The 23252-nt window shown below is 41.0% G+C and overlaps 1 gene segment (V, D, J or C); it reads right to left on the bottom strand.

The window, feature by feature from the left end:
- LOC148815799 (Ig kappa chain V-III region MOPC 63-like) overlaps window positions 1–23252 on the bottom strand; it is a 72636-nt gene that overhangs the window by 10460 nt on the left and 38924 nt on the right.

The raw sequence follows: 23252 nt of genomic DNA, 5'->3' as shown, positions 1-23252 counted from the left end.
AGAAATGAGAGACAGGACAGAGAAGGAGTGCCCTCTGGCTGCAGAGGGCGTGACAACAGCACGACATAGACACAAATACATAGTCCTTCCCTTTCCTGGCAGTGGATCTGGGGCTGACTTCACTCTGACCATCACAGGAGTCCAGGCTGAAGATGCAGCAGATTGATACTGTCAGAGTTACCAGAGTGTGTACTACACACCTGGAAACAAAAACTGCTCTGGGATCTCAATCTGACTGGTCGGAGCTGCTAAGCGGAATCCTCCACACAAACGGTCTCACCCCAAACAAGCACCAGCCAGAGGCGATCCCCGCAAACGCTGCCAGTCTATCCCTTCATCCAATCAGAGCGCCTCACTTGTTAACACACCCTCCACTTCCAAACATACTTGGGCCTGCTCTGTTTCACTGAACATTGCTTGATATTGTTAGCTTCCTCGGAACTCCTTGCCTCGCATTTATAATTACTCGTTCTTGCTTTTGGATACTCAAACCCGGAACTCACCTTTGACTTCGATCTCGTCTAGTGTTTTGGACTTGTCTGCCTTCTCCTCCTGGATTATCTTTGGTATTGAACCCGGAACTTGTCGTTGACTACGCTTCTGCTTTATGTTTTGGATTTACCTTTAATCTCTCCTGACTCACCTCCACAACTCCGTATAGGGTCCATCATTCAATCTACACGTAGTTCAGAAGTTAAGGAGTTTCTCCAGTTTTCTATTGGTAACAGTGGATGTAATTATTATTATACTCTGCAGAATTGGTCTGAGAAGGAGACAGAAGACAGTTCATTAGAGAGAGAGATGAGGGATAGATGTGAAGATCTGATCATAGATAAGCACACACCCAGTCTGTACAGCCCTGTGAAGCCCTGGACTGAAGCAGAGCCCAGTAAAGGAGACATGTCTGCAGTACAGGGAGAAAGATTAGCACCTCAGAGAAAGAGTGAGGCAGGGAGAGGGAGATCAGGTGTAAAGCACCTTCCATTACACAGCTCATTCATACACAGTGAGATGAGATCTGAGCTGCAGACAGTAGTGGGGCTGGATTTGTACATTTATAAAGAGTTACAGCTTAAACTTCTTAACTTATAATCTTTATTCTGTAAAGTCTTATTGATTTGCAGGACAGTAAAGTCATCGTTACTTTTAAAGATTGAGTGTCCAGTAATTTTTTCCCAGTAAGGAATGTCTTGTGGTCACTTTTTTCAGCAAGTGTGAGAGAGGTACTGAGTGGTTTGTTTATATCAGGTTGTACCTCAGCATCAGAAAAGAAATTTATTTCCCCTTGTCTTTTCCTGATGAAAGAAATATCCCTGTCAACATACAGCCTAAATATCAATAAATAATAGGATATTTTAATTTCCAAATTGTGGAGAACAGCATTTAATGCCTCCATTTAACTCATTATTATGGCTTCTGGTTCTGGCTGAGAGGGAACGCTGCCCCTCCTCTCACCAGTTTTCATTTCTTTTTATTTTCTTTTTTCTTGTTCTGCCACCCTGGTTTCTAATTACTTTTATCCGCTCCACATTGCAATTTACTAACATGACTTCCATTGTGACTGCTGCTTCTACTGCCAACTACTCCCCGATGGAATTGTTTTTTGTTTTGGACTTTTAACTACCTGCTACTGCCTTGATTCAGGATTTCTATTCCCTTTGTTTTGTCACATCATCACAGATTCCACAAATATGCTTCTAAGGTACACCTCACTGCAACTGCTGCAACTAAAACAGAATTATTTCCTGGTAAAAAACACATTTGATTATTGCCATAATATTGGGATCTTTCTTACATTCATCGCAGCACAGGACACGGTTTCTTTCATTCATCTACCTGCCGAGTCTATCCCTGCCTCTCGGCACAAGACTGTAAGACCATCCCACACCAACCCAAAAAATTTACTTTCACTACCGCGCTTGGAACTCACTCTGCTTCCCCTTGGATCCCCCAGACTAGCCTTTATTACAGATAAAAAATGGACTTTCTGTGCTTAACCAAAACCTGGCACAGAAAAAACGATGGTCTCCTGCTTAACCAACTAGTCCCTATGGGTTGTTTGACCTCCTGCGTCTCTCAGGCAGAGGTGGGGGCATTGTTATTTACAATCTTCTTTACAATTTAAGTCCTGTTACTGCACCTCTTCTCTCTTCTTTTAAGTGTCTTGTTTTAAATGTCTCTGTTCCCCACTCTACCATCATTGCCACAGTTTATAGACCAAACAATCTAACAAAGCCGTTTTAGGTGAGTTTTCTGATTTACTTTCATTCTTATGCCTCAGATTTAACAGGATCCTTATTCTTGGGGACTTTAATATACACATTGACTCAAGGTCTTCCAGTTTGGCTAAGGATTTTTTAGCTCTGTTGGGATGCTTTGATCTAACTCAGTTTGTTCGTAGCCCAACACATAACAAAGGATACACCCTAGATTTAATCATTGTAAATTACACTTTTGTCTCCCACTGCTCTCCCCTTGATCTAAGCCTCTCTGACCACTTAGCTATTCTTTTCAATTACCTGTTTCTAACACTAACCCCTCATGCTCTGTAAATTTCCACAATTGGCGATCAATTGATCAGCCTAGGTTCACAAATTCTGTTTTATCCTCCTTATCTTGTTTCTCTTCTTCTGACCTTTTAGAGGACAACATTAATTTTCTTACTAACACTCTTTTATCTACCCTCAACACCTGTGCTCCTCTAAAAGCTCAAACCATCTCCTTTTCTCGCCCTGCCCCATGGTACACTGACCATCTGTGATCTATGAAGGCAGTCTCCCGGAAACTAGAGTGTAGGTGGCGTCTTTCTGGCATTATCGGACATTAACAGGCTTGGAAAGAATACTTGTCTGAATATAAGGATACAAATGCAGCCATTCAAAGTGATCGGTACGGACACGTACCGCAGGTAATTGGCTGCGGTGTCGCGCATCATGACGCAAGATGACGCGGGGTACCGCGGTACGTGATTGGTTGACCGACAGGGGCACTCGTGGTCCGTTGGTCTGTCATAGAAAGACTTACAGTAAACGTCTTTACTGTGCCCGTTTTAGATATTGAATTTTACCACTGAAGGGAAATCTTAGTAGCTGAGCATAAAAAGAATAGGAGCATACTGTAACGCGTGTGAAGGCCATAAACGATATTAATTTTGGAACATAAACATACAGTACTGTATATAGCTGGTCTTGGTACTTTAAAGAAAAAAATACACACCAGTATTCCATTTCTCCCTAAACATTTTAAGCATCGAAGTCTTTAACTGAAGAGATACCGGAGTCAACAAGCATACTTTTAGAATTTGATTAATAGGGAATATAATATGGAATCTAAAGAATTTAATGACAATATGATTATATTCGTGTACTGCGACAGGGCTGTGTAGGGCTGTTTCGCCTCCCTTTTCATGTGAGTTCCCCTGTAGCCTACTGGTCTACGTGCCTGACTAACAACTTGCAGGTTGTGTGTTCAAATCCAGCTGGTGCTCAATGGACTTTTCTTTTAACAAACATTTCTTCGAAAAAATAGAATAGCGATATTATGGACAATCAATTGACTTTTATATTTCAAAATATCGCAACATGATCGATTCTAAGTCATTTTTGATAACAATGAATAGTCACCTTCTTCCCTTCTGACAACGGTTCCTGCTTCTATTGTGTGTGTGTGTGCAATAGAGTAAATTTTCATAGAGAAATGGAGGCTGGACAGTATGCGTTACAATATAAACATTTATATTGATTTAAATCGTGTTCTGATTTAAATCGCAAACGTGTGTTTAATTATGTGTTTTTTAATCATAATCAGGCTAATGCATTTCTACATTTCTGTATGAACCAGCTTAGAGGTTCATACAGAAAGACAGCTTGTGTTTAAATTGAGTGTAAGGTAATTTATGCTTCTAAAGTCATGGTCAGCATTTATTATTGTACTGTGCTGTAAACTTGTTCTGTGCCTAGTCACATTATTTTATAGCGTTTTTATAGCATTATTAAATCCGGTGGTGCTGTGTGTTAGTTTCCTGACTCCCATGTCACATGGTCTGTGATTGAATCCCATGGAACTATGACTTTATTTTTTAACAAACATTTCTTTGAAAAAATGAAATGTTTCCCTTGGTCAGAGATTAAATAAAACCTCACTCGCACCAAACAAATTTATATTTCTAAATATCACAAAATGATCGAATTTAAGTCTTTTTAATAACAATGAATAGTCACCTATGCGTAACAAAATAAACATTTATATTGATTTGAATCGCGTTTTGATTTAAATCGTAAACGCGTGTTTAAATATATGTGTTTTAAGGCGATATACTGTATAAAAGCGCTGATTCTTATGGAGTGTGTTCCGCCGGGGATTCAAGAAATTTATTTTAAATAAGCTGATAAAGCTTAGACTAACTGTATTCTAGACTGTATTACAACAGAACATTGGACAATGCAACGTAAATTGCAAAAATGCACTTGGAATCTGTCCAAGCCCTACTACAAAAATTATTTAAACTGGAACACTGATCATTCATCTCTAAATAAACTTTATTTTATATAGCGTTTTAAGCGAATAGGTAATTAGATTGCTCATAAACCTAATCGCTTTTTCTACATAAACACAGCGTGATTGCTCTCTGAAAATGCTTTTCCTTTATATTTAGGCTCAGATTTCAACTATAGATCGTATTATTATAAACTTTCTTGGAAAAATGTATTTTATGTAAACCATGTTTGCTATTAATTCATTTAGGGCTAAAATACGTTCATTGTCTTCCAATCGAGTCGAGTTGACATTGGAAGCTTGCCACACCCGGACTGTTAAACCAACGCATTAGCACGTCAAAGCCCATTGATGGTATTGAGCCAGTATTGGCTTTAGTATTAGCCATACAGAACATTAAAGTGCCCCTTTTCCATTCAGCGGGTGCCTGAGCCGCTGTGTCCTATCTTCTGACAGTCGCCGTTGTGAATGTCTGTAGAGTGTATCTTATTTTTAGTACTATATTTTTGTATTATATTCCCTATTAATCAAACTCTAAGAGTATGTATCGGCTTGTCCCCTCCTCCCGCCCCTCTCTGTGTGCAGTGGAGCCTCCTGTCCAGCCAGCACATGTCCACAGACATTCACAACAGCGACATATCATAAAACGTTTGCACATATAGTTAAATTATTAGTTGTTTTTCAGGAAGTTAAAAAAAACACTTGAATTACTTATCCAGTCTCTCGAAATAAAGTTATTTTTCAAGCAATGCAACAAACGTCGGGCAATGTGTTTTTTTTAATCCAACATTGACAGCCACATCTTAAATCTTGTCAGTCAGGTCTTTTTTTCTCTAGTTGAATTGTGGTTTACACATCGCACGACTTTAAAAGCTAGAAAGATAGGTTTCGATTCACATTAGCTGGCGAGCCTTGTTAACAAAAAAACTAATAATAATGTAACATGCCACTATTTGTTCATGAACAAAGTTAAACTGAGATTTCCTTAGATACACGATTAAAAAAAAAATAAAAAAAAATTTGAATCCCCGGCGGAACACATTCCATAAGAATCAGCGCTTTTACAGTATATATCGCCTTTAAAGGTGGCTTCTCAAAACGCTTTACAGGATAAAAACAACAAGAACAGCAACAACAGCAATATTGTATTTCATTGCACTTTGAAAACCAAGTAATAACTTAACTATACGTGCAAACGTTTCATATGTTGCTGTTGTGAATGCCTGTGGAGTGTATCTTATTTGCCTTGAGTCCTGGTTATCTCTCTCCCCCTCCTCCCTCTCTCCCTCAATTCAATTCAATTCAAGGTGTTTTATTTGCATGACAGATGGGTACAATCAGTGTTGGGTATGTATATTTTTAATATTTACACCCGGCGCGGCACCGAGGGAGCGTCTGCATTTATAACTTAGTTTTTAAAATTAGTCAAGCAATATGAAGCATCTCCTTTTACTTTTAAGTCCCTTAAATACATTGGGCACAGCTTTCTCACCACTTAAGATTGCTTTTTGATACCATCCTTACACAAAGCAGAAACTTTCCGATGACTTGTGGGAAAGATTACAGATTTTAATCGTCTTTAATTTTGTTACGTTATACGTTTTAGGAACGTTTCATCTAAACAAACACCACAAAACTATTCTCGATTGTATTTCTGAATGTTATGTTACACCCACAGTAGTTCACTGCTTTAAATACATCGAATTAAGAAAGTTACATGTAGCACTTTAGATCTTTTTTTCTGAACCAGGGAAAATCTGATCATGTTTCTCTATAACAATAATAAAAAACTTTATTTTACATATCACCTTTAAAAGTGGCATCTCAAAGCAATACAGTAGATCGAAAAACAGTTAAAAGGGACCAAAGTAAATACCAGACAAACGCAAACGCGTTTTTAATAAAATGCTTTTATTCATTCAGCAGAGAGTGAGAGGGACATCCAGCAGAGAGAGACACACACACCGGTTTCCATTGACAAAATTGTTTTTTTTCAATTCCTCTTGTCAAACAGGAATGTTTTGTTTGTGGACAGAATGTTAGACTAGAGGAAAAGAGCGCCTCCTTCTACGAAGCATTTAGTTGAACCGATCACATATTCTTTTCCAGTCGCACGAAGTAAGGGTAAACTTACACCATACCGCTGAGCTAATGCCAGGGAAAGACACCATTTCCTTTTTCTGATCACTCGCTTTCTGGATACACATCTCACCTGTCCTGTTCTTTGTTTTCCTGGTTTGCTGATTATGCCTGCTGCGGTCCACTCCTACCCTCACACCTAAAGAATACTATTTTAAATTTCTTGGCGCAGTTCATTAACCCTTGTATGTGCTGTCCGCACCCAAAATGCAATTTAAAAAAAGTCAAAAACCGCGCTCAAAATGCAATTTAGAGCTTTCTGGCAAGAGGAGACACCCAAATCAATGTAACATGCCACAGTTTGTGCATGAACAGGGTTATACTGCCTATTCCCTTCGATACCCGATTAAAAAAAAAATGTTTTGAATCCCCGGCGGAACCGGGCATCCATATGAATCAAGTAACAGGTTTATTCCATGCTGAAAAAAAGAAGAAAGAAAACACATTCCATAAGAATTGATTGAGCTCCGCTCTGTACCACGCAATGATCCCCCCAGATCTTTTTTCAGCATGCAATAAACCTGTTTCCATGGGATTCAATCACAGACCATGTGACATGGGAGTCAGGAAACTAACACACAGTGCCACCGGATTTAATAATGCTATAAAAACGCTATAAAATAATGTGACTAGGCACAGAACAAGTTTACAGCACAGTACAATAATAAATGCTGACCATGACTTTAGAAGCATAAATTACCTTATACTCAATTTAAACACAAGCTGTCTTTTTGTATGAACCTCTAAGCTGGTTCATACAGAAATGTAGAAATGCATTAGCCTGATTATGATTAAAAAACACATAATTAAACACGCGTTTGCGATTTAAATCAGAACACGATTTAAATCAATATAAATGTTTATATTGTAACGCATACTGTCCAGCCTCCATTTCTCTATAAAAATTTACTCTATTGCACACACACACACACAATAGAAGCAGGAACTGTTGTCAGAAGGGAAGAAGGTGACTATTCATTGTTATCAAAAATGACTTAGAATCGATCATGTTGCGATATTTTGAAATATAAAAGTCAATTGATTGTCCATAATATCGCTATTCTATTTTTTCGAAGAAATGTTTGTTAAAAGAAAAGTCCATCACCAGCTGGATTTGAACACACAACCTGCAAGTTGTTAGCCAGGCACGTAGACCAGTAGGCTACAGGACAACTCACATGAACAGGCAGGCGAAACAGCCCTACACAGCCCTGTCGCAGTACACGAATATAATTATATCGTTATTAAATTCTTTAGATACGCGATTCCATATTATATTAGCAGAAAAGCTTAAAACTACCACTTTTTCACACGCTATTTCACATGCTAGTTAAATACTTCGATGCTTAAAATCGTTAGGGAGAAATGGAATACAGGTGTGTATTTTTCCTTTAAAGTACCGATTCCTGGAATCTGACTAGCTGACACCCCTCTGAAGTGGTTCCATAAAATCTGGTATACGGAAAAGAAAGCGTTGATACATACAAGTATCTTTTAATACACTCTTTGCTGTGCTCTTGAGGATCCTTGTGATATTTTGAGCTCTAGTTGAATGATAAGTGTCGCATTTTAAATCATTTTCGTAGTTAGAAATTATGAAAAGCCCTGTTAAAAGCAAGGAAGTTTTTATGCCCGTTGAAGTAAAACAAAATGCCTGACAAAGTATGGCTTGGACAGATTCCAAGTGCTTGTACAAATGTGCTAAAGAAATTATACTATGAGTATACAGCTTGTCCAAAGTCATCCATTATTAATACTATTAGTAATATCTTCGGTAAAGGCTTTGATGCATAAATATTTCTGATAAAGGTAGGTTGTGTACTTTTGTCCAACTGAGCAATCTTGCTTTCATAAAATATACCAACATTTTAATGACTGATGATTAACATGCTGTAATACACAGTTCAAAACTAAAAGCTCAAATGCTGTACATGAGAGGTTAAGCTCCCCCTGGCGGTTTTACAAGGTGACGCCGGATAGTTTCCGGCAGAGCGTCAAATGACGCGCGATTAACCACGTGACACTGCGTGACACCGCGTGATACCGCGACACGCCCACCGGGGTATGCCGTGAAATACCCCACCCATTTTGAATGGCTGCATCTGTACGATAGAGTCTGCTAGATCCACCTACTTCTCTCACATCATTAAAAATAACCATAACAACCCCAGGCATCTTTTCACCACCATCAACAGACAGCTAAAACCAAACTACCCCACCGCATTAGCTGCCTCATCGCAATTTTGCAACACATTCCTAGATTTCTTTAGCTCCAAGATCAACAACATCTGGCATCACATTCTACTCCACAATGCATATCACTTCCACACCTCCTCCTTGTTCGTCCAACTTTACCAGTTCCCTTCTCTCCAGCTTCTCTCTTCTTGACTCTGTATCCCTCATTAAACTGCTTTCATATATGAAATCCACCACCTGTATATTAGATCCCATTCTAACCAATTTATTTCAGTCTTTTTTCACTTCTCTCTGCCCTGTTGTCCTCAATATAATAAATGAATCCTTGAGCACTGGTGTTGTACCAATGGTTCTCAAAACTGCTGCCATTACCCCTGTGCCAAAAAAGCCTAACATGGCTCTGGACAGTCTAAACATTTTTAACCCCATCTCCACCTCACCCTTTCTTGCAAAAATTCTAGAACATGCTGTCACATTTCAGTTACATACCCAAATATCATTTTGGAACCCCTCGTCTGGCTTCCGACAAACTTCACAGCACAGAAACTGCCCTGGTCAAAGTCACTAATGATCTTCTAATAGCTTCTGATTCTGGTTCTCTTCCTACCCTAATTCTTATTGATCTCAGTGTTGTTTTCGAAACTGTAAACCATGACATCATACTTTCTCGTCTTGAGACTGTGTTCAAAGTTTCTGACACTGCTCTCAAATGGTTCAAGTCTTATCTCACTGATTGCTGTCACTTTGTCTATCTTGGCAAATTTAGGTCTGAAATTGGTCTTGTTAAGTCTGGTGTTCCTCAGGGCTCAATACTGGGCCCCTTGCTCTTCAGCATTTACATGTTCCCACTTGGTCAGCTTTTAAGATCACATGGCCTCAGCTTTCATTTTTACACTGACAATACTCAAATATACATCCATACCAAACCTGACACTGATGTGGCTGTATCTATTCTATCTAATAACATTTCTGTTCTATCTAATAAAAATTTGGATGACTCAAAACTTCCTTAATCTTAACTGCAACAAGACTGAAGTCATGCTTATTGGCACCCCCCATCAACTTCATAAAGCCAGTCCTGTAACCCTTTCTGTAGATGGCTCTGTACTTGAGCTTCAATCAAAATTGAAAACCCTTGGGGTGATATTCGATTCTGGCTTAACATTCGACCCACATGTGCAGCATACTGTCAAAACTTTTTTTCACCTTAGACATATCGCAAGACTACGCCCTATGCTATCATTAACTGTTGCTGAAACGCTGATCAACACATTTGTATTCTCTCGAATTGACTACTGTAGTGCTCTACTTGCCGGGGTATCTAAATCTACTCTGAACAAACTGCAGTATGTCCAAAATTCAGCAGCCAGAATCCTGACCAGGTCTAGTGCAAGTGTTCACATTACTCCTATCCTGGAGTCCTTGCACTGGCTTCCGGTCAAATTCCGTGTAGGCTTTAAAATCCTCATGCTCACCTATAAGGCTCTGCATGGCTTGGCACCTCAGTACATGTCTGAAATATTATCGCCCTACTCCCCACCTCGCAACCTTCACTCTTCGAATTCTGCTATCCTTACTGTCCCCCAAGCCTGTCTACATTGTATGGGTGACAGGGCCTTCTCCTGTTATTCCCCCAAGCTCTGGAACTCTCTGCCCAAGGATATCAGAGAGTCACCTTCTCTAAACTCCTTCAAATCCAGACTCAAAACCCTCTTCTTCAGAAAAGCCTTTACTTAACTGGTTCCATTCTTCACCCCTCTGCTATTCTTAGTGCCACCATTCAAGGTCTCCTCTATATATTGTAATTGTGTTTTATCTTGTGTATTCTTCTAATTTATTGTTGTATTCTTCTTATTTATTGTTATTGTTATCCTGTAAAGCACTTTGAGAAGCCACCTTTAAAGGCGCTATATAAAATAAAGTTTATTATTATTATTATTATTATTATTATTATTATTATTGTGTTGAAATACAAATGATCTCTTCCCATCAGTCCAGTGAATATTTTAGTCACAATTTCTATACTCAACATGTACTTTTCTATAGAGGTTATGGGTGAAGACCTATTGACAGATTTCAGTATGAGATTTGTTTTTGCAGTTTTTGCAAACAGTGTATTTTACCCATTAAATTGTTCAATTTTCCAAGTTTTGTTGTAACACTTGTAATGGTGTAACTACCCCACTCTCCTGAAATTGCTAATATAACAATGCTAAAGTCATGTATTCAGGTGAATGTTAACCTGCATGGCTTTTGCCTGCTGTATCTCCTACTGGCCTCTCTCTTGTTAGGGTTTGTGGGCCTCCAGCTCTTCTTCTCAGCCACATCTCGAACCTTCCTTTTTCCTCCTTTTCCCACTTCCACGGGGTAGAAAAAGGGTCTCCAGCCACCTTCTCTACATTCTGGTTACCTCAGCCTCTTCCTCTTATATGAACTTCCATCTCCTCCTCTCATGGACTGTCAATTCCATGAGGAGTACAGTCTTGGTCTCTACTGCTCACACCACTTTGTCAGGACAGAATGCCTTGCTGCAGATTTCCCTAGGGGGGTTGGAACTGCCTGACAAGGTCCACCTCCATTTATTATTATTATTGAATTTTTCTGGACACTCAAAGCGCTTCACAGGGAATAGGGACTCCCCTCCACCATCACCACTGTAGCTCCACCTGAATGATGCGACAGGAAGAGACCATGTTGGGTAAGGGCCAATGGGAAATTTGGCCAGGACAACGGTGACACCCTACTCTTGTCAAGAAACACACTGGGATTTTTAGTGACCATATAGAGTCAGCATCTAGTTTACATCTCATCCGAAGAACGGGACTCTTTTACAGTATAGGGACCCCATCACAGTACTGGGGAATGAGAACCCACAAAGACAGCAGAGTTAGAGCCTCCTACCGGTCCCACAAACACCTTTTCCGGCAGCAACCTTCTCTTTCCCAGGAGTTACAAGATGATATAGCTGTCAGAGTGTATATCTCAGATTGTGTCTAACTGTACATAATGTAAACCCAGAGAGAAGCGTGTTTAAGTGTTAGTGTTTCTAATGTAATGAGGTTAGAGCTGACAATGCTAATCTTGGTGCCTACTACTATCACTGCTCTATCAACTTCAATAGCTAATTAACTATAGTATACTGTAAGTGAAACTATGGTTTGAGATATAGAGTCCCTAGCTGTCAATAGGAAACTGTGGAGAATCTGTTCTGTGAAATCTGTTCTCCCTGGACAGACAGTCACTGTGAGCTGTAAGACCAGTCCTACAGTGTACAGTACATATATGACTCTAAGCACATGCTAGCCTGGTATCAACAGAAAGCTGAAGAAGCTCCTAAACTCCTGATCTATGATGAAACTACCTGTCAGACTGGGATCCCAGAGAGTTTCAGTGGCAGTGGATTTAGGACTGATTTCACTCTGACTATCACAGAAGTCCAGGCTGGAGATGCAGCAGATTATTACTGTCAGAGTCAACACGACCTCAGCAGTACCTATGTGTCCACACAGTGTTACACACCCATACAAAAACCTCCCTCAGCAGGACTGCACAGTGACAGCACTGCTGCAGCTGGGACCTCCTGCAGGTGCACTTAGAAAAGTATTTTGTTATTATATTAGATAATTTTAGAAAATCATGTGAATAGAAAAAATGTATTTTGAATAATTTTAAGTGTGAAAATGAAGAGAGAGATACTGATCACATCTGACATCTCTGATATTTAAAATGTTTTCCTTTTCTGCTTGAGAGACATTTTTACATCTGGTCTGTCAATCCATCAATTCACCTAAATGTTTTATCCACCCATCTGTGTATTTTCTTGCTGTTTTATTCAGCATGGGGTCACAAGGGGTTCAAGGCAGGATACACACTGGACAGGACACCACTCCATCACAGGACACACACACTCACACCAGGGCCAGTTTTACCAAAAGATGATCATTCTAGCATCATGTGGGAGGAAACTGGAGCACCCATAAAAAAGCCATGCAAATACTGGGAGAACATGCAAACTGCACATAGGTAGCACCCCAGGAATAGAACCCAGGCCCCCAGCAAAGTGAGGCACAATGCTTTAGCCTAAGAAATAATATATTTTTGAGGTTAATAATAATAAAAACAACACAAATTACTTCCAGATTGACTCATGAGTATGGCGCTTCCCTCAGCTTCATAATATTCATTGAACTAATATCAGTGTTTGTGTGCAGCTGAGCTCCTCCATAGGCTGTGTCTTTGCCTTCACCCACAGCACCTGCACCACGTCCCATCTGCAAAAGTGCAGTCTCTGTGCAGTCCCGCTGTGGGAGGTTTTTGTACAAGTGTGTAACACTGTGTGAATGGCCAATTACTGTTGATGTTGTGATGACTCTGACAGTAATAATCTGCTGCATCTTCAGTCTGGACTCCTGTGATGGTCAGAGTGAAGTCAGACCCAGAACCACTGCCACTGAAACGCTCTGGGATCCCTGTCTGACGGGTAGTTGCAAGATAGATCAGGAGTTTAGGAACTTCTCCAGCTTTCTGTTGGTACCAGGCTAGGCGATTATTACTATACACTGCAGGACTGGTCTTACAGCTCACTGTGACTGTCTGTCCTGGAGCAGTAGATATTACTGGAGGCTGAGTCACAGAAATCTGTCCATTGCATTCTGTAAATAAATAAAACACAATATGATAGACATACAAGAAACAAAATATTCATACAATATTCAGAATTTTTTATTTTGTAATATTGTTGTCTTCAACTGAATTAACTTAACTCCCTATTTTTCCAAATGAAATATAAATATTGAAAAATCTTTAAAATATCCAAGCCCAATCCTACCCTGAGCAGAAATGAAGAGTGCCCAGATGAAGACTGTGATAAAAGTCATTGTTGCTGTGGATTCTGTTGCTATGAAGGGCAGCTCTCAATCATGAAGTGTTAAACTCACAGGGCTATAAACACTCCCAGAGCACTGAAGCATGTGCGGCCAATGCAAAGTGTCTTTTTCATGCAAATTGTCTTCCTGAGTTCAGTAGTCCTTGTAGCCAGTCAGTCCTGGAAACACAGGCTTTGTGCTTTAATGAGTGTTTAATGAGTTTAATGAGTTTCTATAGTGTTTTAAATTAAGTGTTTAATGAGTTTCTATGGCTGGACTGATGACTGATGCGGTCTTGTGGTTTTAGAGGGATTCAGGGTGGGATACCCCCTGAAAGTGTGTTGTGATAGAGCAGGATAAGCAGTTTAGAATGAACAATCCCGGGACAGCAGACACAGAACAGTTTTATAAGGGGCAGAAGATGAGACATCAGCTGATCCCTTATTTCACTCAAGACAGCAGAGTGTGGAGAGTCTGGTTAAAGCAGCACTTATCTCTGTGTCTTCATATACAACAACACAAATGTCTTAACTCACTCTATGATCATGTAAGCCATACTATTTGTCATCTGGGTGTGTGTGCTCATTTCTTGCTAATAAGTAAGTCTGCATGCCTGCATCTTTGAATAGATTTTATTTAGAATAGAATTTAATGAATAGATTGTTATTATTCTGATTCAAGTAAACTGATTGACAACCCAAGGCTGGAAAATTGAGTCATCCCTCTAGTGGCTAAATGAGGTACAACACCCTCCCATTGCCAAGAATGGATGATTTGCCACATCACATAGTCCGTTAAAATTAAAATTCAGGACCATAAGTATTCAAGGAGAAATGGGCTGTGGTTGCTTGGTATAAAATGAATGGGCAAAACATGGGTAGTTCAAAAATGTAAATATACTGATGGAAAAAAGAACACCTCCTCCTACACACTCTGGCCCTCCTGTCTGTGTGGAACAGGCTCATGAGTGACTCATTCGTGAAGAGGACCTGATGCCTCTGCTAGCGAGTCCATCACAGCCTCTATCTGGCCCACGCCAGTCAGGTGTGACTCCTAGGAGGTGTGTGCAGAGGGTCTCTGACAGGTCGCCTTGCTCTGAGGCCTGCAGCATGGAGTCTCACTGTCCTGTCACTGATACAGGCATTGTGTCTGCTGGCAGTTTCAGCAGCAGTACGGGGGCAGATCTGAAACGATCCCTTAGATGGACCAGTCTGATGTGTCTGTCCTGCTCTGGTGTGGTCACTCGATGGCGACAGGATCTTGGACGGTCATCTGTCCTGCCATTCTGCTGAAACCTTCTCTGCAGATGGGCCACAGTGGAGCGGCTTTCTCCTTAGTGTCTGGCAACTCTGGCACATGACATGCCTGCCTGAAGCATGCCAATGGCCCTCTCCCTTGCTACTGGTGACATTCAATGCATTATGTAATGCACAGAAAACTGGCCTTTTTCTTGCAGTGACCCAAGTTTTGAATTACAGTAAAGCCTTTTAAAAGTGACCTGATCAGGCATTGTTCCACCTGGACCTCATTGGGTAAAAGTGCATCTAACGAGCTTTTGTGTGATGGGCAAGTTGCAATGCCTCACTGCACAAGCTGTATTGCTGGTACGAAGGCTGAAAACAAATTGACAACTTTTTGTGAAAGTACATGAGCTATAACTATAGTATTCTCATTCCAGAAAATGGTGTGTTTCTTTTTCCATCAGTATATCAAACGTATTTGTATTACTTAGAAGAAGTTATCTGTTTTCATATTTTATTCTGTCTCTCCTGATAGAAACAATAAAAATTCCTGAAGGAGAGATGTGTAAATCTCAGATTTGAATTGGCCAACTAGAACCCTGGCAGATGAGACTTTGGAATGTCTTTGTCTGAGGCTAATAAATTGGGCAAGCTAAGAACCACAATCTGGAAATTAGGCCCAGGAGGACAGGAAGTTAGGACCAGGGACGACAAGACACCAGGAAGCCAGTAGGCCAATGAGAAGAAGTAACAATCAGCTTAACTGGGCCAGGGAAGCAAAGTCTGCTCCACCCTATCCAGCCAGCAGCCCATTTACTTACTCCATAGTGTCTCGCAACGCTGGCACATGACATGCCTGCCTGCAGCATGCCAATGGCCCTCTACCTTGCTTCTGGTGACATTCTAGGCATTATGTAATGCACAGAAAACTGAAACAGTGTGGCCCTTTCTTGCAGTGACCTAAGCTTTGAATTAAGGCCTTTTTAGAGGTGACCTGATTAGGCATTGTTCTACCTGGACCTCGTTGGATAAAAGTGCAGCTAATGAGCTTTCGTGTGATTGGCAAGTTGCAATGTCTCACTGCACAAGCTGTATTGCTGGTCATAGGGCTTGAGAACTTTTGACAACGTTTTGTGAAGTACATAAGCTATAGCTATAACTATAACTATAGTATTCTACAACTATATTATATAAAGCTATATATTATATATATATATAGTTATATATATGTAATGATGCATAGGTCAGGACTCTATGCAGACGGTATAACCTGGAAGTAAGTGGAAACGGACATGGGGAGGAGACGATGAGAGGCTGGGCCGGTTGACAAACAGGGCGAGCTTGACGACTGTGCACTGGTGCTCAGGGGGGCGTGGCTATGGCGAACAAGTGCAGAGGAGTCCAGGGGGTAATCCAGGGAGAAGTCCAAAAGTCCACAGCAGGGTGATTCATCCAAGACAAGTCCAAGATCCGGTCCAAGATCCGGTGCAGGGACGGGGAATAAAAACAGGTTAACGAGACCAGGCTCTCTGAGCCCTGGACCCAAATGGTCAGGACACCATGGTGAAGCCGTCGGGTCACTCCAGGTCCTGCTGGTAGGCAGGCTTCCGGGCATCCATCTTACAATGCTGTGCCTAGGATAGTAAGCATCTGGCTTAAATAAGGAGGGGCAGGATAGGAGGCAGGAGCACATAATGAACTAAAATGTGAAAGAGCTGGGATTACGATCATGACATATAACTATATTCTATAACTATAGTATTCTCATTCCAGAAAATGTTGTTTCTTTTTCTATCAGTTTAACAATCCCATGTGTATTACAACGAAGATATCAGTTTTCACATTTTATCCTGTCTCTCCTGATAGAAGCAATAAAAATTCCTAAAGGAATCACAAATTCGAAATGGCCAACTAGAACCCTGGCAGATGAGACTTCGGAATGTCGTTGACTGAGGCTAATTAACAGGGCAGGAAGTTTGGTCCAGGGGAGGGAAGTTAAGACACAAGCCAGTACTACTTGCACTCCATATCAACACCGGATCAGCTCCTGAGCTGGGTCACACAGCTCCTCTCCTAAACAAATCCACACAGTCTGCATACTTCCCAAAGGAATAGTTCACACTAAATGGGTTCAATGCTTGATAGGGATAGTATAAAATCTTTATCTTGACAAGAATCGAATGTAACTTTTGCCTCAAATTAGAATTTGAGTTTATTAAGCTGTTCATTTATTAGCTGTTACAGATTGTTTCTTTGCAAATTTTACTTTTCTAATTCTGTAGTTTCCAACTATTTCCCCATCAACTATTTCCCCATTTCCCCATCTCCTTCCATGGAAGGAGATGGGGAAATAGTTGGAAACTACAGAATTAGAAAAGTAAAATAAACTCATCTAATAAACTCATCTGTTTTATTAAAATGATGCAGTCCTGATCTGAATACACACAAATGAGCCTCACCGCATTGTGCTAATAACAACATCAATGTGTTTTCATAGGACATAGTCTCTAAAGGGTTGGTGCAGTGATCACCTCTTAATCAAGGGGTCCCTTGCTTCAGAAGCAGAAAACTACAACTTCTGCTGACATGACAGATATTCACAACAAAATTGAGAATTAATAGAGATTTGTTTATTGTTGGATATATGGCTCTATAAGGAAACCGCATCATCAATTCACTTGAATACACTGACTTGCAAAATTATTCACCCCCTTCCAATGACATCCCATTATGTTGAAATACAAATGATCTCTTCCCCTCAGTCCAGTGAATTTTTCAATAACAATTGCAATACTCAACCTTAAGACCCATTGGTCGATTTCAGTATGATATTTGTTTTTTGTTTCTGCTAACAATGTCTTTTACCCATTAAGTGTTCAGTTTGTCATATTTTGTTTTAATATAATAATAATAATAAAGTCATCTTTTCAGGTGGATGTTAACCTGCATGGCTTTTGCCTTTTGCATCTCCTACTGGCCTCTCTCTTGTTAGGGTTTCTGGGCATCCAGCTCTACTCCTCAGCCACAGCCAGAACCTTCCATTTTCTGCCTCTTCCATTAGTTCCTTTACTGCCCTCTTCAGTGTCATGCCAGCCAATCCCACATCTCGGAAGACGCGTAACGACGATGTACCTGCACTTGTAAAGCCTCTGCATCCCAGTTCCACAGGGTAGGTGAAGGGTCTCCAGCCACCTTCTCTACGTTCTGATAATCTCAGCCTCTTTCTATCATATACCCTCCTCCCATGGGACTGATTCCATGAGGAGTATAATCTTTGGTCTCTTCTGCCCAACGCGAAAAAGACCCTATGTGTAGCGGTGGAACGGGGATTAGCCCGGGCTCAGCTGTCCAGGAAATGCCATACAGAAACCTATGCCCTCAGGCCATGGACATGGGGCGACCTTGTGCTAGGTGGGTCTCAGGACATTCGAACCCTCAATGCTGAGCGAGGAGGAAAGCGTGACCCGGAAATATATAGCCCCAGACAAAGACAAACCATAAGGACAAGCAAGGCACAGGAAACTAGAGACAGGACAGAGTAGGAGCGCCCTCCAGCTGTAGAGGGTGTGACAATATCAGGACGCAATGTTGTGCTGCAGATTTCCCTAGGGGGATTGGAGCTGCCTGACAAGGTCCACCTTCATTTATTATTAATATTTAATTTATATGGCTCTTCTCTAGACACTCAAAGCTACACAGGGAATAGGGACTCCCCTCCACCACCACCAAAGTGTAGCCCCACCTGGATGATGCTACAGCAGCCAAAGTGTCCCAGGAGGAGGCCATGATGGGTAAAGGACATGGGAAATTTAGCTAGGATGCCCAGGGTAACACCCCAATCTTTTCAATAAACATGCTGGGATTTTTAATGGCCATATAGAGTCAGCACCTTTTTTAGGTCTCATCCAAAGAACGGCACCTTTGTACAGTTTATGTTGCCCGTCACTATACTGGAGCATTAGGACCCACACAGACCACAGAGTTAGCTCCCCCTACTGGTCCAATTAACAGCTTTCCAGCAGTAACCTTCTTCTCTACCAGGGGTTACAGGTTGATATAGCTGATATACTGTATCTCAGACTGTGTCTAAATGTACATAATGTAAACCCAGAGAGCAGCATGTGTCTAAACGTTTCTAATGTAAACCCAGAGATCAGCATGTGTATGATCTTTGAGCTGACAATACTATGGTGGTGCCCACTACTTTTAAAAACTGGTCAATTAAGTTCAATAGCTAGTTAACTATAGTATAGGTGGAACGATGGTTTGTGACATAGAGTCCCTAGCTGGCAATAGGAAACTGTGTAGAGGCTGTAGTTACAGAACTAAACCACTTGGGGTCGCAAGTGAAGGGTTTACAGGGGCTGATGTGGTTCTCTCAGCTGAGTGTGGTCAGCAGAGTAAGACTGATGAATCTCTAAAGAGGTCTGAGGCATAACCCTTTATAAACACACTCTTTTCAGGACCATGATAGACAGAGTCAGTTGGACATGAGGATTGCTGACAGCTTTTGTGTTGAAAGAACTATAAAGATCAACGATGCAATCTCATCTGTTAGTAAATCCAGCCCTTAGCCAGTCAAGTGAAGAAAGTCTCTGTCTCAGACAGAAACTATGGAGCTCCAATTAAACAAGAAGCCTGTATTTAATTGTTTAGCTTAATTAAAATGTGATTTTAAGTGATAGCTGATTGTTGATTATGAAATATAACCGTGTATTTACATGTTTCAGTCTCAGTTAAACATGGTATCACCTCAACCAGTAATGTGTCTGAGCATATAGACCCAAGTGCTGCTTTAACCAGAATCTCCAAACTCCACTCCATTCCAGCTTTGTTGAGTGGGATAATGGCTCGGCTGATTGTGTCTCATCCCCTGCTCCCTATAAGCTCCCTGTCTAGTCCTGCTGTCCTGGGAGTGTTCATGCTAAACTGCTTATCTTGCTCTGTCACAACACTCATAACCAAGCCTGTGTTTCCAGCACTGCCTGCCAAAAGTGCTGCTGAACCCAGGAAGACAATTTGCATAGAAGAGACACTTTGCATTGGCAGCAAATGCTTCAGTACTCTGGGAGTCCTCTGGACACTCCTCACTGTTCAGGATATGATTTAATACTTAGTTTTTAACAATATAGATTCTTGCAAATGAGGTGAACCAGGTGAACAGAAAGGTGTGAAATTACTAAAAGTCTTCAACATTCTATTTATCAACTATCTGCATTTACTGTGTTTTGTCTTGTTTTCAGTGGACAGGTTACTGTGACTCCAGCACTTTATAAACACACTCTTCAGGACCATGATAGACAGAGTCAGTCTTAACATGAGGATTGTTAACTAAAAATCTAAAAAAAAAATCTAAAATTAACAATCAATTTTGAAATCTCACCTGTTAGAGAATTCTGGCCTTAGCTAGCCAAGGAAAGACAGATTGAACTTGTCTGAGTCAAAAACTGTACAAGGCAGGATACACCCTGGACAGGACACCAGTCCATCGCAGGGCAAACACACTCACACACTCACACCGGGGCCAGTTTTATCAACAGATGATTATTCAAGCATCATGTGGGAGGAAACTGGAGCGCCCATAATTAAGCCATGCAAATAGTGAGAGAACGTGCAATCTCCACATAGATAGCACCCCAGGAAGTGAACCCAGGTCCCCAGCATTGTGAGGCACAATGCTTTAGCCTAAGAAATAATAAGATTTGTTTGTAGGTCAAAAATTATAGTAACGCAAACTACTCTCAGATTGACTCATGAGGATGGAACTTCTGTCAGCTTCATAATATTCATTGAACTAATACTAGGTCTGTAAATTGAGCTCCTCCACAGGCTGTGTCCTTTGTCTTTGCCTTCACCCTCAGCACCTGCAGTAGGTCCCAGCTGCAGCAGTGCAGTCGCTGTGCAGTCCTGCTGAGGGAGGTTTTTGTACGAGTGTGTAACACTGTGTGAATGGCCAATTACTGTTGATGTTGTGAAGACTCTGACAGTAATAATCTGCTGCATCTTCAGTCTGGACTCCTGTGATGGTCAGATTGAAGTCAGACCCAGAACCACTGCCACTGAAACGCTCTGGGATCCCAGTCTGAAGGGTAGTTGCAAGATAGATCAGGAGTTTAGGAACTTCTCCAGCTTTCTGTTGGTACCAGGCTAGGCGATTATTACTATACACTGCAGGACTGGTCTTACAGCTCACTGTGACTGTCTGTCCTGGAGCAGTAGATATTACTGGAGGCTGAGTCACAGAAATCTGTTCATTGCATTCTGTAAATAAATAAAACACAATATGATAGACATACAAGAAACAAAATATTCATACAATATTCAGAATTTTCATTTTGTAATATTGTTGTCTTCAACTGAATTAACTTAACTCCCTATTTTTCCAAATGAAATAAAAATATTGAAAAATCTTTAAAATATCCAAGCCCAATCCTACCCTGAGCAGAAATGAAGAGTGCCCAGATGAAGACTGTGATAAAAGTCATTGTTGCTGTGGATTCTGTTGCTATGAAGGGCAGCTCTCAATCATGAAGTGTTAAACTCACAGGACTATAAACACTCCCAGAGCACTGAAGCATGTGCTGCCAATGCAAAGTGTCTTTTTCATGCAAATTGTCTTCCTGAGTTCAGTAGTCCTTGTAGCCAGTCAGTGCTGGAAACACAGGCTTTGTGCTGTGTGTTGTGATAGAGCAGGATAAGCAGTTTAGAATGAACAATCCCAGGACAGCAGACACAGAACAGTTTTATAAGGGGCAGAAGATGAGACATCAGCTGATCCCTTATTTCACTCAAGACAGCAGAGTGTGGAGAGTCTGGTTAAAGCAGCACTTATCTCTGTGTCTTCATATACAACAACACAAATGTCTTAACTTACTCTATGATCATGTAAGCCATACTATTTGTCATCTGGGTGTGTGTGCTCATTTCTTGCTAATAAGTAAGTCTGCATGCCTGCATCTTTGAATAGATTTTATTTAGAATAGAATTTAATGAATAGATTGTTATTATTCTGATTCAAGTAAACTGATTGACAACCCAAGGCTGGAAAATTGAGTCATCCCTCTAGTGGCTAAATGAGGTACAACACCCTCCCATTGCCAAGAATGGATGATTTGCCACATCACATAGTCCGTTAAAATTAAAATTCAGGACCATAAGTATTCAAGGAGAAATGGGCTGTGGTTGTTTGGTATAAAATGAATGGGCAAAACATGGGTAGTTCAAAAATGTAAATATACTAATGGAAAAAAGAACACCTCCTCCTACACACTCTGGCCCTCCTGTCTGTGTGGAACAGGCTCATGAGTGACTCATTCGTGAAGAGGACCTGATGCCTCTGCTAGCGAGTCCATCACAGCCTCTATCTGGCCCACGCCAGTCAGGTGTGACTCCTAGGAGGTGTGTGCAGAGGGTCTCTGACAGGTCGCCTTGCTCTGAGGCCTGCAGCATGGAGTCTCACTGTCCTGTCACTGATACAGGCATTGTGTCTGCTGGCAGTTTCAGCAGCAGTACGGGGGCAGATCTGAAACGATCCCTTAGATGGACCAGTCTGATGTGTCTGTCCTGCTCTGGTGTGGTCACTCGATGGCGACAGGATCTTGGACGGTCATCTGTCCTGCCATTCTGCTGAAACCTTCTCTGCAGATGGGCCACAGTGGAGCGGCTTTCTCCTTAGTGTCTGGCAACTCTGGCACATGACATGCCTGCCTGAAGCATGCCAATGGCCCTCTCCCTTGCTACTGGTGACATTCGATGCATTATGTAATGCACAGAAAACTGGCCTTTTTCTTGCAGTGACCCAAGTTTTGAATTACAGTAAAGCCTTTTAAAAGGTGACCTGATCAGGCATTGTTCCACCTGGACCTCATTGGGTAAAAGTGCATCTAACGAGCTTTTGTGTGATGGGCAAGTTGCAATGCCTCACTGCACAAGCTGTATTGCTGGTACGAAGGCTGAAAACAAATTGACAACTTTTTGTGAAAGTACATGAGCTATAACTATAGTATTCTCATTCCAGAAAATGGTGTGTTTCTTTTTCCATCAGTATATCAAACGTATTTGTATTACTTAGAAGAAGTTATCTGTTTTCATATTTTATTCTGTCTCTCCTGATAGAAACAATAAAAATTCCTGAAGGAGAGATGTGTAAATCTCAGATTTGAATTGGCCAACTAGAACCCTGGCAGTTGAGACTTTGGAATGTCTTTGTCTGAGGCTAATAAATTGGGCAAGCTAAGAACCACAATCTGGAAATTAGGCCCAGGAGGACAGGAAGTTAGGACCAGGGACGACAAGACACCAGGAAGCCAGTAGGCCA

This window comes from Atractosteus spatula, chromosome 24 (assembly GCF_055471065.1).
Source record: "Atractosteus spatula isolate fAtrSpa1 chromosome 24, fAtrSpa1.hap1, whole genome shotgun sequence".
NCBI lineage: Eukaryota > Metazoa > Chordata > Actinopteri > Semionotiformes > Lepisosteidae > Atractosteus > Atractosteus spatula.
The sequence above is the reverse complement of the archived record's forward strand: the minus strand, read 5'-3'. Positions and strand labels throughout refer to the sequence as shown.